Source organism: Sus scrofa, chromosome 3 (assembly GCF_054392235.1).
Source record: "Sus scrofa isolate SSC_HxYL_T2T_F1_AM1 chromosome 3, Sscrofa_HxYL_maternal_Yorkshire_Landrace_v2.0, whole genome shotgun sequence".
NCBI lineage: Eukaryota > Metazoa > Chordata > Mammalia > Artiodactyla > Suidae > Sus > Sus scrofa.
Genome location: NC_139385.1, coordinates 144,821,049 through 144,833,703, shown reverse-complemented (window position 1 = coordinate 144,833,703; position 12,655 = coordinate 144,821,049).

Here is a 12,655-nt window from a genome sequence, read left to right as displayed (position 1 = left end):
CTGGGAAAATAGTGAAGGGCCTGCCTTTCAAATGAAGAAGGAGAATGCGAAAGAAGAGATCATGCTGCCAGTGGGCATTTATCCCAGGGACGCAAGGATTCCTCACACCTGCAAATCAATCCGTGTGCTATACCACATCAGTACACTGTAAATAAAAGCCATACGATTATCTCAATAGATGTAGAACAAGTTTTTGACAAAACTCAACATCCATTTATGATTAAAAAACCTCTCCAGAAAGCGGGCATAGAGGGAAGCTACCTCAACACAACAAAGGCCACAACCCACAGCTAATATCATTCTCAATGGTGAAAATCTGGAAGAATTTTTGCTAAGATCTGGACTAAAACAAGGATGCCCACTGTCACCACTGTTATTTAAAATAGTCTTGGAAGGGCTAGCCGTGGAAGTCTGAGAAGAAAAAAAAAAAAGACTCCAGAGTGGAAAGGAAGAAGTAAAACTATCACTGTTTGCAGATGACAGGATATCAGACATGGAAAAATCCTAAGGACGTGACCAGAAAACTGTCAGAGGTCATCAGTGAAGTTGGCAAAGTTACAGGATACAGAAAGCTCTTGTATTTCTACATACTAACAGTGAAAGGCCAGAGAGAGAAATTAGGGAAACAATCCCCTTGACTCTTATATCAAAAATATTAAAATACCTAAGGATAAATCTACCTAAAGAGACAAAAGGCCTGTACTCTGAAAACCATAAGATGCTAATGAATGAAATAAAAGATGACACAAACAGAAGGAAACATATACCAAACTCTTGGATTGGAAGAATCAATATTGTTAAAAAGACCACACTGCCCAAGGCAATCTACAGATTCAATGCAATTCTTATCAAGTTACCAAAGACATTCTTCACAGAACTAGAACAAAATATTTTAAAATTTGTATGGAATGGCAAAATGCCCCAAATTGCCGAAGCAATATTGAAAAATAAAAATGGAACTCAAGGAATCAGGCTCCCTGACTTCAGATTATACTACAAAACTACAACCATCAAAACAGCATGGTACTGGCGCGCGCACACACACACACACACACACACACACACACACACACACACACAGAAGAAATATAGATAAGTGGAACAGGATAAAAAGCTTAGAATTAAGCCCAAGCACCTATGGTTAACTAATTTATGACAAAGGAGGCAAGAACATACAGTGGAGGATAGACAGTCTCCTCATTAAGTGGTGTTGGAAAAACTGGAATTAGAACTCTCTCTAACACCATACCCCAAAATAAACTCAAAATGGATTAAGGACCTAAACGTAAGGCCAGACACTATAAAACTCTTAGAGGAAAACACTCTCTGACATAAACTGCAGCAATATCTTCTCGGCTTAGAGTAATGAAAATAAACCAATGGGACCAAATTAAACTTAAAGGCTTTTTCGCAGCGAAGGAAACCCAAGAATGGGAGCAAAATCTTTGCAAACGAAGCAACCAACAATGGGTTAATTTCCACAATATACAAACATCTCATGCAACTTAATATCAAAAAAATACAACCCAATCAAAAAAAGGGGAGAAGATCTAAACAGACATTTCTCCAAAGAAGACGGATAGATGGCCAAAAGCACACGAAAAGATTCTCAACATCGCTAATTAATAGAGAAAGGCAAATCAAAACTACAGTGAGGTGTCTCTTCACACCAGTTAGACTGGCCATCATCAAAAAGCCTGCAAACAAATAAAGGCTGGAGAGGGTGTGGAAAAAGGGGAAACCCTCTACGCTGTTGGTGGGAATGTAAATTGGTGATTGGTGGGAATGTAAACTGGTGCAGCCCCTTTGGAAAACCATATTGAGTTTCCTTAAAAAGCCAATTATCAAACCACCGTACGATTCAGCAATTCTACTCTTGGGCATATATCAAGAGAAAACCATAATTGGAGAAGATACATGCAACTCCATGTTCATAGAAGCACTGTTTATAAAGGCTAAGACTTGGAAGCAACCTAAATATCCACTGACAGATGATTGAATAAAAAAGATGTGATAGGAGTTCCCATCGTGGCACAGCGGTTAACAAATCCGACTGGGGACCATGAGGTTGCGGGTTCGATCCCTCGCCTTGCTCAGTGGGTTAAGGATCTGGCGTTGCCGTGAGCTGTGGTGTAGGTTGCAGACGCAGCTCGGACCCCGTGTTGCTGTGGCTGTGGCATAGGTTGGCAGCTACAGCTCCAACTCGACCCCTAGCCTGGGAACCTCCATATGCCGCGGGAGTGACCCAAGAAAATGGCAAAAAGACGGAAAAAAAAAAAAAAGACGTGATATATATACATAATGGAACACTATATACTCAGCCATAAAACTGAAACAATGCAACATGGATGGACCTAGAGATTATCACACTGAGTAAAGTAAGTCAGAGAAAGAAATATGATATCATTTACATGTGGAGTCTAATAAGAATGGTGCAGGGGAGCTTGTTTGTAGAACAGAAACAGACTCACCGATTTCAAAAGCAATCTCGTGGCTGCCTTAGGGGAAACCTGGGGGGAGGAGGAGCTGGGAGGTTGGAAGTAATGCGCACACTGCTGTGCGGACAGATGACTAATGGGAGCCTGTGGTACAGCTCAGGGAAATCTACTCAATAGTGTGGAACACCTGTATGGGAAAAAAGAACGTATGTCTACACGCACACACGTATAACTGATTCCCTTTGCTCTGCGCCGCAAACCAATGCATCGTTATAAGTCAGCTATACGCCAATGAAATTTTTAAAAAAGTATGTATATCTGTAGGGAAAGTAAATGTAAAAAATAAGTAAAAAAGAAAGATCACGGAGGTCCGTGTCTGGGAGAGCACTGAATCAGTCTCAGTAAATGAGCCAAATTAAGTAGCATAAACATCAGGTGAGGCCAGACAGAGAGCCACTCTTTGCCTTTGTTTTAGGTGCCTTCAGATCTAAACACAGCCAAAGACGGCAATTAACACCGGAGGCTCGGGGTGTCGCGTTGATGCCCCGCCTGCAGCCCTGCACCTTATCCTGGATCCTTTATAAGGCACCTGGCACGTGAGAAGGGCCGTGAGCGCATCAGACAGCTGGTTACTGGTTCTGGACTTCCTTCAAGAAAAATTGCCCCTGTCGTGGTGCAGTGGTTAACGAATCCGACTAGGAACCATGAGGTTGCGGGTTAAGGACCCGGCGTTGCCGTGAGCTGCGGGGTAGGTTGCAGACGCGGCTCGGATCCCGCGTTGCTGTGGCGGTGGGGTAGGCCGGCAGCTACAGCTCTGATTCGACCCCTACCCTGGGAACCGTCATATGCCACAGGAGCGGCCCTAGAAACGGCAAAAAAAAAAAAAAAAAAAGACAAAAAAAAAAAAAATTGCTCCTTCCATCTTTCTAGTAGCACAAGACCTATCATTAGGGGCCTTTTACTTTTTTTATTTTTTTATTTTTTTGGTCTTTTTTTGTCTTTGCTGTTGTTGTTGTTGTTGCTATTTCTTGGGCCCCTCCCGCGGCATATGGAGGTTCCCAGGCTAGGGGTCGAATCGGAGCTGTAGCCACCGGCCTACGCCAGAGCCACAGCAACGCGGGATCCGAGCCGCGTCTGCAACCTACACCACAGCTCACGGCAACGCCAGATCCTTAACCCACTGAGCAAGGGCAGGGACCGAACCCGCAAGCTCTTGGTTCCTAGTCGGATTGGTTAACCACTGCGTCACAACAGGAACTCCTCATTAGGGGCCTTTTAAACGCAGATGTGCAGTAAGTGGTGCAGCCAGACGGGCCGAGTGTCTTCCCCAACTTTGGACGGGACCCTGGCCTCCCAGGCGAAGGCAGGACGTGCTTTCAGCGCCTGTGACTTCACTTTTCTCCCCGCGTTAAATTCCCCCATACCTTTACCCTAAGGAGGAAGAGTGGAAAATGAATCCTGATGACCAGTCCTTGGAGAGACTCAAAGAGGGCCCCCAACCCACCCCACCCCACCCCGACTTTCCCTGTCCTTGACTGAGGTGCGTGGAGACACCTCCCTGGGCGCTGGCCCTGCCGCCTCTCCTGTGCGCTCACCGCCCAGCATCTCTGAGGTTCCTATCCTGTGTCCACCTCTGATTCCACCCAGTTTCCAAGGGGCCCCTGGGTGCCCTTCTGCACGTGGGGGTCCCTGGGTGCCCTTCTGCAGGCAGGGTCCCTGCCCCCTCCCCAGCTTGGCAGCCCTCCTCCTTGGTTCTCTGTTCTGTGCTTTGCCTCCCGCTCCCCTCCGCCCCACCGCGTACACCACACGCACTCCAGGATTTTCTGCTCAATTTCCTCCAAATAGTGATTTTTAAAAGCAGTAACATCAAAAAGTCCAGACAATTATGGTCACTTTACCTGAATTTTCAGTTTCTTGTTTATAAAATGCAGACCATGGAGTGGAATTGGCTCCTGTGTAGGAGTCATTGTATATATTTAATTTGTGAATTTATAATCAGATGAGTTTTACAGTTGCGTATATCATTTAATTTCAAAGTAATTGCTTGTATGTTCCTTGGATGCTTCACTAAAGTGCATAATGTAAAAAATAGATAGTTCTAGACCAACTATCACCTACGACTGAATAAAAATAAGTTATTTCATAATACCAGAGGGATTTGCTCACTTGTCAGGCATACCAGAATGATACACGGAATTTCTGAACGTCTCATTCTGTGAATGTCTCTGAATAAGGTAGAAAAAAAATAGCTGATAACTACTTCAAATGGCAAGAACAGCTCTGAAAGGAAAACAAATTTAACTTTACATTTACAGAACTGAACTTCAGGAGGAAGCGCAGGCTCAAAGCAATTTTATTCCTATAAATGTACCTTCTTTTTATGACAGTCATGTGACCATATTGCAAAAAATACACAGAATCGGGAAGAGAAAAAGTCACCTCGAATAATACAACCAGCACTGGCAGCTATCAGTGTGATTTCTTCTGGCTTCTTATGTGACTGTACAGTCACACGTACAACGGGAGGCAATTTGTGTCCATTTTTGTGTGTATAACTCAATTATCGGCACGCCTCCATGTTGTCACGTGGGTTTCAAGCTTTGCTGGAGAGGAAGAATCAGTGTTTTCCTAACTTCTCTTGTCTGTTTCCCAGCGCATCCGCCTGCCTCAGGGTTAGGGTTAGGGCTCCGGGCTCCTTGAGTCCCAGGCTGGCTCTGCTCCTTGGGGAGCGCTGGCGCCTTGGCCGCAGCACAGTCCCCTCGCTCCGAACCTCTGCGCACGTCCACAGCCCCCAGACATCCCGACGTCTCTGGTGGTCCAGGAGCCGCCGGCCCAGCCCCTGAGGGTCACGTAGGGGCAGCTGCTTAGAATCCTCGAGGCAGGTCCTGCCCGCAGAGGCCACTCTTAGCGTGAGGACGGAGAAGGCCGTGGCTCCGGCAGGCCCGCCTCTCCCTTCCTCAGCACCGCCTCCCCCTGGCCGGCCGGTCCCGCTACCACACCCTCCCTTCTCTCCACCCATCACTGGGCATCAGCTCTCCCAGGTCTGGCCTTTCGGTTATCAGGAGACACTTAGGGCTGGCCAAGTGTGCACGCATGTACGCCTGTGTGTGTAAAAGTGCGTGAACATCTCTGCACACGCATGAGTGTTTATATACAAGCACAGATTTATTTACCCTCTCACACGTCAACTTTTAAAAATATTATCTCAGCAGAGATGCAAATATCTCACTGTTAGTCAAAATCTGATAATGCTTCTCCCTTTATTTTGCATTTCCGCTGTAACAATTCTCATCTTCCCGGAGGCAAATGGCTATTTCTGTCTGATGAGGGAGAGAGCCCGCATACAGAAAAGAGAAAGACACTACAATTGCCCGGTAGTGTAATTTTACTTTGAAATGATCTCTTTTTGCGCCAATATTTGCCTTATTTTTTCATGTTTACTAGAATTCGTTGGGAACAGAATAAATTGGCGCATGAGGGAAAGAGGTCACCTAGCAGAGTGATCAGCACGGCGCTGCAGACACAGGCAACCGGACTCCTGGCTGCTCTGAGGATGTGACGCCAGCACCGGCCCAGCAAGGCCGGGCTTTGCCCTCTGCGGGCAGAGGTGCCCGAACTGAAGCCAGAGCCTTACTGTCTGCAAGCAATGAGCCGAGCTCTTCCCTCGACTGTGCCAGGAGGGGCCTTGGGATCTGGGCACAAGCTCCCTGGTGCCGGTCGGAGCTGAGCCGCGGCACTTGCTGCGGTGGGTGAGAAACAGGCCTCGGGAGGGCGTCGTGAGTGCTTCGTACATCTAAGGACTCGCGCGAGCGTCAGTCCTTATTTTGGAAGCCTCTTGGAGTCCTTTCCGCACAATTCCTTTTCCTATAATGTACAGGGCTTTTCCGTGTTGAGGCTGAGAAGCCCTGACTTGGGTGAGATATGCTAGAAAGGTTATTTCCGTTTGCCAGGCCCCAGCTGCGGAGGCTCGGGCGGAACCAGAGCGGCCTTCTTTCTCCTTCCCCATGTGCTCGGTGCTGGCGTTTCAGGCGTCGTTTCTCTGATGTACCTTGAAGAAAGAAAAACCAGTGATCTTCTCCAGAAGAAGCAAAGAGCCATGGAAACCAGGAAATGTGAACACCCCTTCTAGCTCTGACCTTGAATTCACCTTGACCATCCTCCTTTTCGGCGTCCACTGCAGGTGGGAGGGTGGCTTGAAGGGGACCTTCCCACCCCTGGCCTCTGCAGCCTGTCTGGCCCCCTGGTCTGGGCGCAGTGCCAGCCAGGGCACTGGAGTTGGAGTGGCTGGTGGTGCCAACTGGGTCGCAGAGGCTGGTGTGTGGGTCTGACCCCGCCTGGCCACGGCGCTCGCTCTGGGACCTCGGGGAGGCAGTGACCATGCACCCAAGCCATCAGCTCTGGTCCAGAGAAATGAATCAATGGATTGTGAGCTCCTATTCTCCGTGTCAGGAGCTGGCCTGGCTGGTTGAGGAGTGTCACACTGCAGAGACACAGGGATGTCTGCTGACTGCCAGGGCGTCTGGCTGCTGTGCCAGGCCTGCCCGGGACCTCCCGAAAATGCTTCTAGAAACAGGGCTCCAGTCCAACCTGGTCCTTCCATTCCACAGGCCAGGCGGGGTCAGATCCACACACCAGCCCCGAGGCGCGACTGGGACCTGCCCCTCGCCATCCTCAGGGCCCTTCACGCCCTTGGACGCGCATCTCCCCACTTGCCTATGATGACTGTGCGCTGGGTTAAGTCGAGCCCTCAGCAGTCCACGCGCTTGCCCACCTCTCCCCGTTCTGGAATGTTCCATCTGCCCTCACTGTCCAGGCCGTTCGCTCCCTCCTGACGCCCTCGGGACCCTCCCAGGCTGCACGCCCTCTCCTTCGGCCTCGGGTACCTAGAGCTCGAGGCTCCGTCACATGGAAGCAGAGTGTCGGCCCAGGGCCCCCAATTCACCATGACCGTTCTCACTGTTTTGGGGGACCCCACCCCCGTGGCTGCATCCCCAGGCCCAACCCCAGGCCGTGGACCTTGAGTCAATGGCTTTGCCTCACGGTGCTGGAGCTGCATCCCCGGCTCCCAGCTGGCAGTGCCAGTGTCTAAGAACCCAGCAGAGCCCCTGGCAGATGCTCAGGCTGGGCTGCCATGGAGACGGACTGTTCCGGGCCTCTCTGCTAAGGCTGCCTCCAGGGCTGCTGGTTATAGAAATGGATGTTTTTAGTCAACAGCGCATCTTAACCCTCCAAGGAAGGAATCCTATTTTCAGGACCGCGGATGTCTGAAGCACCAATTATTTTCACTTCCAAAATCAGTTGTGTTGCCACCACATTAAATCTGCTGTGAAATAACAGTTGCTGCCAACACATGGGCGTTTGGTTAATTATTGTCTTTTTATAAACGGACTGTGCTTTGATTGATACATTTTCTTTCACTTAAGCCATTAATGATGTGTTATTCTGGCCTTGCGACAGGGAAGTTCTGCAAATAGTGTCCTTTCGGAAGGATAACAAGTGGCATTTAAAAAGTGTTAATGCCAATATCTCAGTTGTTCTAAGGGAGACAAAACTAATTTAAAAAGGGAACGAACAGTTTCAGCCGGTCACATGGGTTTCAAGCTGAATTTGTGTAAGCAGGGGTCTATGGAAAATTAACATGGAGCTTTCAAGTTTTTGCTTTAGTAGAATTGTTCTTTTGAAGACCTTGGGTCAACTGGGATGACAGCTTTCAACTCCTCACCTTTAGAAAAGGTTTTCTCTTTCCAGTGAAGCAATAGAGGGAAACCAGGCTCCTGGGTGGACGAGCCCTGCGGGCGGAACGGGTCCACTCGGAGATCGAAGCCCCCGCCCCCGGGACGGGACATGGAGGCGGGGCCTTTGGAGGGGGTTCCCCTGAGGGGAGCCCTGACTGCCAGGCCTTCAGGGGATCAGTTCCCTTTAGGAGGAGACACCACAGGGCTCCCAGTGTCCACAGGAAGACGAGGCCATGTGAGCAGCAGGCAGGTGGCCTCAGGTGAGGTTCCTGGACCTTGGAGGCCAGCCTCGAAAGCGTGAGAAGGGAGGTCTGGGGGGTCCAGGCCGCCCAAGCTGGCTGCGCCCGTCACCCTGGAGAGCTTGTCATTACAATTCTGAATGGGAAGAGGAACAAGGAAAATTGAAACGAGCTCTAGCAAACGGCCTGTGTATCCCCGCTTCAGTTTAAGAGGCCGTTCGCAGAGGATCGGAAGCCGTCCTCTTGATCGTCTGATGAATCCCGGGTGCAGTCACGGGGCACATAGGACGTGCCTGTTTTGCAGGTGGCGAGGCTGCTACGTGCAGCGCGTGCAAGGGGCTCTGCGGGGAGGGCTAGAGCCCTCGGCTCTGTCCTCGCGCTCCTCCCTCCCGCGCACCGACGTCCGGGTCTCGGGCTTGGGCGCAGCCGGGAGCGCGTCTCCAGCGAGGCTTGGGAGGTTGGGAAGGGAGTTCTGCGCACGCACCGTCGAGGCTCCTGCAGCCGCCACCTGTGACGGTTTCACGTCCTTCTTGGTATCAAGGTGCAGGGCGTCTGTTGCAGGTGTCGTGTCCTGCATCCTTTCCTTCGGGAACATTAACCCCACCTGGCTCGCGCGCGCGTGCATGCGTGTGTGTGTGTGTGTGTGTGTGTGTGTGTGTGTGTGTCCTGCTACATTTCTCCTAACCCACCGTGGAGATAGTTCCTGGACTATCTTCTCGGATCTGTAGTGCCACCTTTTCCTGTGTTGATCTACCATTTGAGGTACGCTCCGTGTGCCCGGGGTGGCGGGGTGGCGGTGAAGCCCGGTCAGGTCCCCGTGCACGCTCAGCGAGCCGGGGCTGTGTGCTGACGTCCTCAGAAACCACTGTGTTTGCTGCGCAGGTCTCAGTGTATCTGTCTCTGAGCAGACGTCAGAGTGGCTCAGCCACTGAAGCTTTACATGAGTCTGAGGGTCCCACATCCTGCTCTGCCCTTCTTCCTCAGAGCTCTTTTCTGCATTCCTGCACATTTCACGATTCTGAAACAATCTTACAACGCATGATTGATAATTCTTTGACTCTACAGATTTGTTTGGGAATAATCGATATCTTTACGTTGAGCCCACCTCTATTTTTTTACTCAATAAATAATTTTTATTGGTGTTCTGATGAGTGACCATGTGCATAATTTGTAAATTTGTTCTGGATAGTTAATGTGTGTAGTGTTTTGTGACACTATTCTAAATCCTGCTTGTTTCTGGCTTAGCAATAAAATTAATTTAAAAAAGCTGCGGTGGTATCCAGCAACCTTTTACTCAATCAAATAGCTTAGATTTTTCAGATTTCCGCATAAGGTGTGTCGTCTGTAGATAATCCCACGCGTGTTGCCGACCCAGCCGTCACGTCTCAGTCCTCTTGCTGCCTTTCCGAAGGCGGAAGGCCGGGGACGTCCGCGCAGTGCTGGCCGAGCAACAGTGGTGAGCGACCTGGCCTCGTCCAGCCTCACAGGGAGCGCTTCCGCCACCTCGCTGGCGAGAACATCCGTGAGGGTGTCCTTGGCATACGGACAGGCTTCAGCAGATTATGCATTTTCTTCTATCGGTTTTTTGCTGACGGGTTGTTCTTTGTAAGAACGGATGCTGGCTTTTAGTAAGTACGTCCTTTCGCGGGGGAGCCTGTATGTACTTCCTCTCTAAAAATGCGGCTGGAGGGGACTGTCCTCGTGGCAGGTCTCAGACTCCCGATTTTGTGCCAAATAGCAAAAAAAAAAAAAAAAAAATCAATAAAACTGTCAAAATATTTGTCACAGCAGAGCTTTTGACAGACTTATCCCAACAGGGTGCCCAGCGTTCCTGCTCTCGGAGCCCGTGGAGCCTCTGGGGGTGGGGTGACCGAGCCAGGGGCCCGTCTGCCCCCCACCACCGGCCCGATTTCCGCCCCCCAGTTTCCCTCCGTCTCGGAGGGTCACTGATCTCCTCGGCTGGACGGATACGTCCGTAGTTCTGATTCCTTCTTTCCCTAGTGGAAGCATTAGAATCTTCTCATTTAACAGCTTCTCGGTGCCTTTGGAATAAATGCAGAGATTGTGACGCCCTTACATCTCACGTGTGGTTTCCTCTTCTCTCCAGGCTCATTTCATGTGATTCCGATACTTTTATTCTCTGCTACAGTTACGTTTTACTTGTGAAGTTAGAAGGAACTGCAGAACCTCAAAGTAGCCCATTCTGGTCTGTGAGACATCGTCATCCTTGAACTAGAGAGGCAAGAATCTCTTTGATAGAATGTCCTTTGAATGAAAAATTTTACTCGAAATTAATTCTGCATAAAAATCAGCTCCCTTGATGTTTGGTCATCTGTGGCTCAGTATGAAAAACAAGAAAAAGGGAGAATTGAATTGGGCTTGAGTTTCACTGAGTCCCGATTCTGCCGTGTATTAGTTTCTCATCCATACACTGAGCTAACAGTGACTAAATCACGGTTTATTTCGAGGGACCAGTGAGAACATTTTTCATCGTGACTGGAATAAATACTTTAAAATGCTTTTCTTGGATCTTCACAAAAGACAAAAGACCCCTTGATTCTGGAAGAGGTCTCTCCGCTGACACTTGAGGAGCCGGAGCCTCCAAGGACACATGTGCGTCCATCATGTGACCGTGTTCCCACAGAGAAGCCGACCCAGCAGGGTTTGCCAGGGGTTGATCCATGGGGATCCGGTGGGTTTCAAGGTGGTGCTGTCTGCGTGCTGAGCTGATGCCGCTGCCGCAGGCACCGCACTCCTGGCTCCCTCGCATCGCGGGGCCCCTGCGCTGCTTCTCAGAAACTCAGGGCCGTGGTGCTCCTTGCGCAGCGCAGGGCTTGGTAAACCACGTCGTTGTGGCAAGCTGGGGTTTCTTCCGGGCACAAACAAAAAGCCAAAGGACAGAGATATTTTCTTCATTTCTCTAATTTCAGACTTTACTCTGAACTTTTTTTTTTTTTTTTAAATTCTGGGGCAAGTTATACAACTAAAAAAAAAACAAACCACTTTGCCAAATGTTTTAAAGATGCAGTGGGGGAGTTCCCATTGTGGCTTGACGGGTTAAGAACCCAACATAATGTTTGTGAGACTGTGGGTTCAATCCCTGGCCTCACTCAGCGGGTTAAGGATCCAGCATTGCCGTGGACTTTGGTGTAGGTCGCAGATGTGGCTCAGGTCCAGTGTTGCTGTGGCTGTAGTGTAGGTTGGTGGCTGCAGCTCTGATCTGACCCCTATGCCGTGGCTGTGGCCCTAAAAAGAAAGAAAGAAACAAACAAGCCGTGGCCCCTTGGATATTCTTGTGCTCAGAATCAACATGGGGTTCAAGGCGAGAGGAAGCCTCCTTCGCACCCTCGCAGTGCGGGAACCAGACACTGTACAGCCCTCGGCCTTCAAACCCACGCAGCCCCCGTGTCTAGTCAGGTGCGTTACGCCCTGACAGTGTGAAACCTCGGCAGGCAAGGGGCTCCTGATGCCGAGCCCTGACTCTGGATCGTGGGGTAACGGGGCTCCCTGCAGCATTGTTGTCAGAATCTAAAATGCTTGAAACATCACTCAGCGTGATGCCTGCTCCAAAGAGGGGCCAGACAAACGGAAATCTCGAACACACTCCCACTACTGCCAGTTCCTTCCCTGGCACGCACCTGCCCGGTGGCTGGGATGGGCGACCCCTGGCACGCTTCCTCCGCCCCAGCCGCGCCTCCCGCTGTGCGGCTCTGGGCAAAGGCGTCCCTGCCCTGTCGGCGTCCTCCGTCTCGGCGTCCGTGAACACGGGAGGCTGATACTTACCTGAAGGCTGTACTTTAGACCACACGTGGTCACAGAAACGCAGGTCCTGACCTACGGTGACCGCTTGCTGATAAACACCAGGAGTTTCCCTTGTTCCTACGCTTGCAGGGACAGCGGTATCAACACCGTACGTGGAGACTCAGATCCACAGACGTGAGCGGGTATGCTGGGTGTTTCACCAGGACGGGGGACCCAGGAAGAGGGATGTGAAGGCAGGACCCTGCCTCGCGGGGTTCGAACCCCACAGCCTCTGGTGGGAGACAGGCCCCGCGTCCACACTGGGAAGAGCTCTCAGGAGCAGCAAAGGCTCCTTCTGTTTCTTTTCTGCAGGATCCTGGGAGCTGCCGGGCTTACGACCTTTGTGGCTTCATAAATGTTTGTTGTCCGAACCCTGGAGCTACATCTAAAATAGTATCAAACTGTGCTTAGTTATGCAAAGAGCCTTATGATTCTGGGAAGA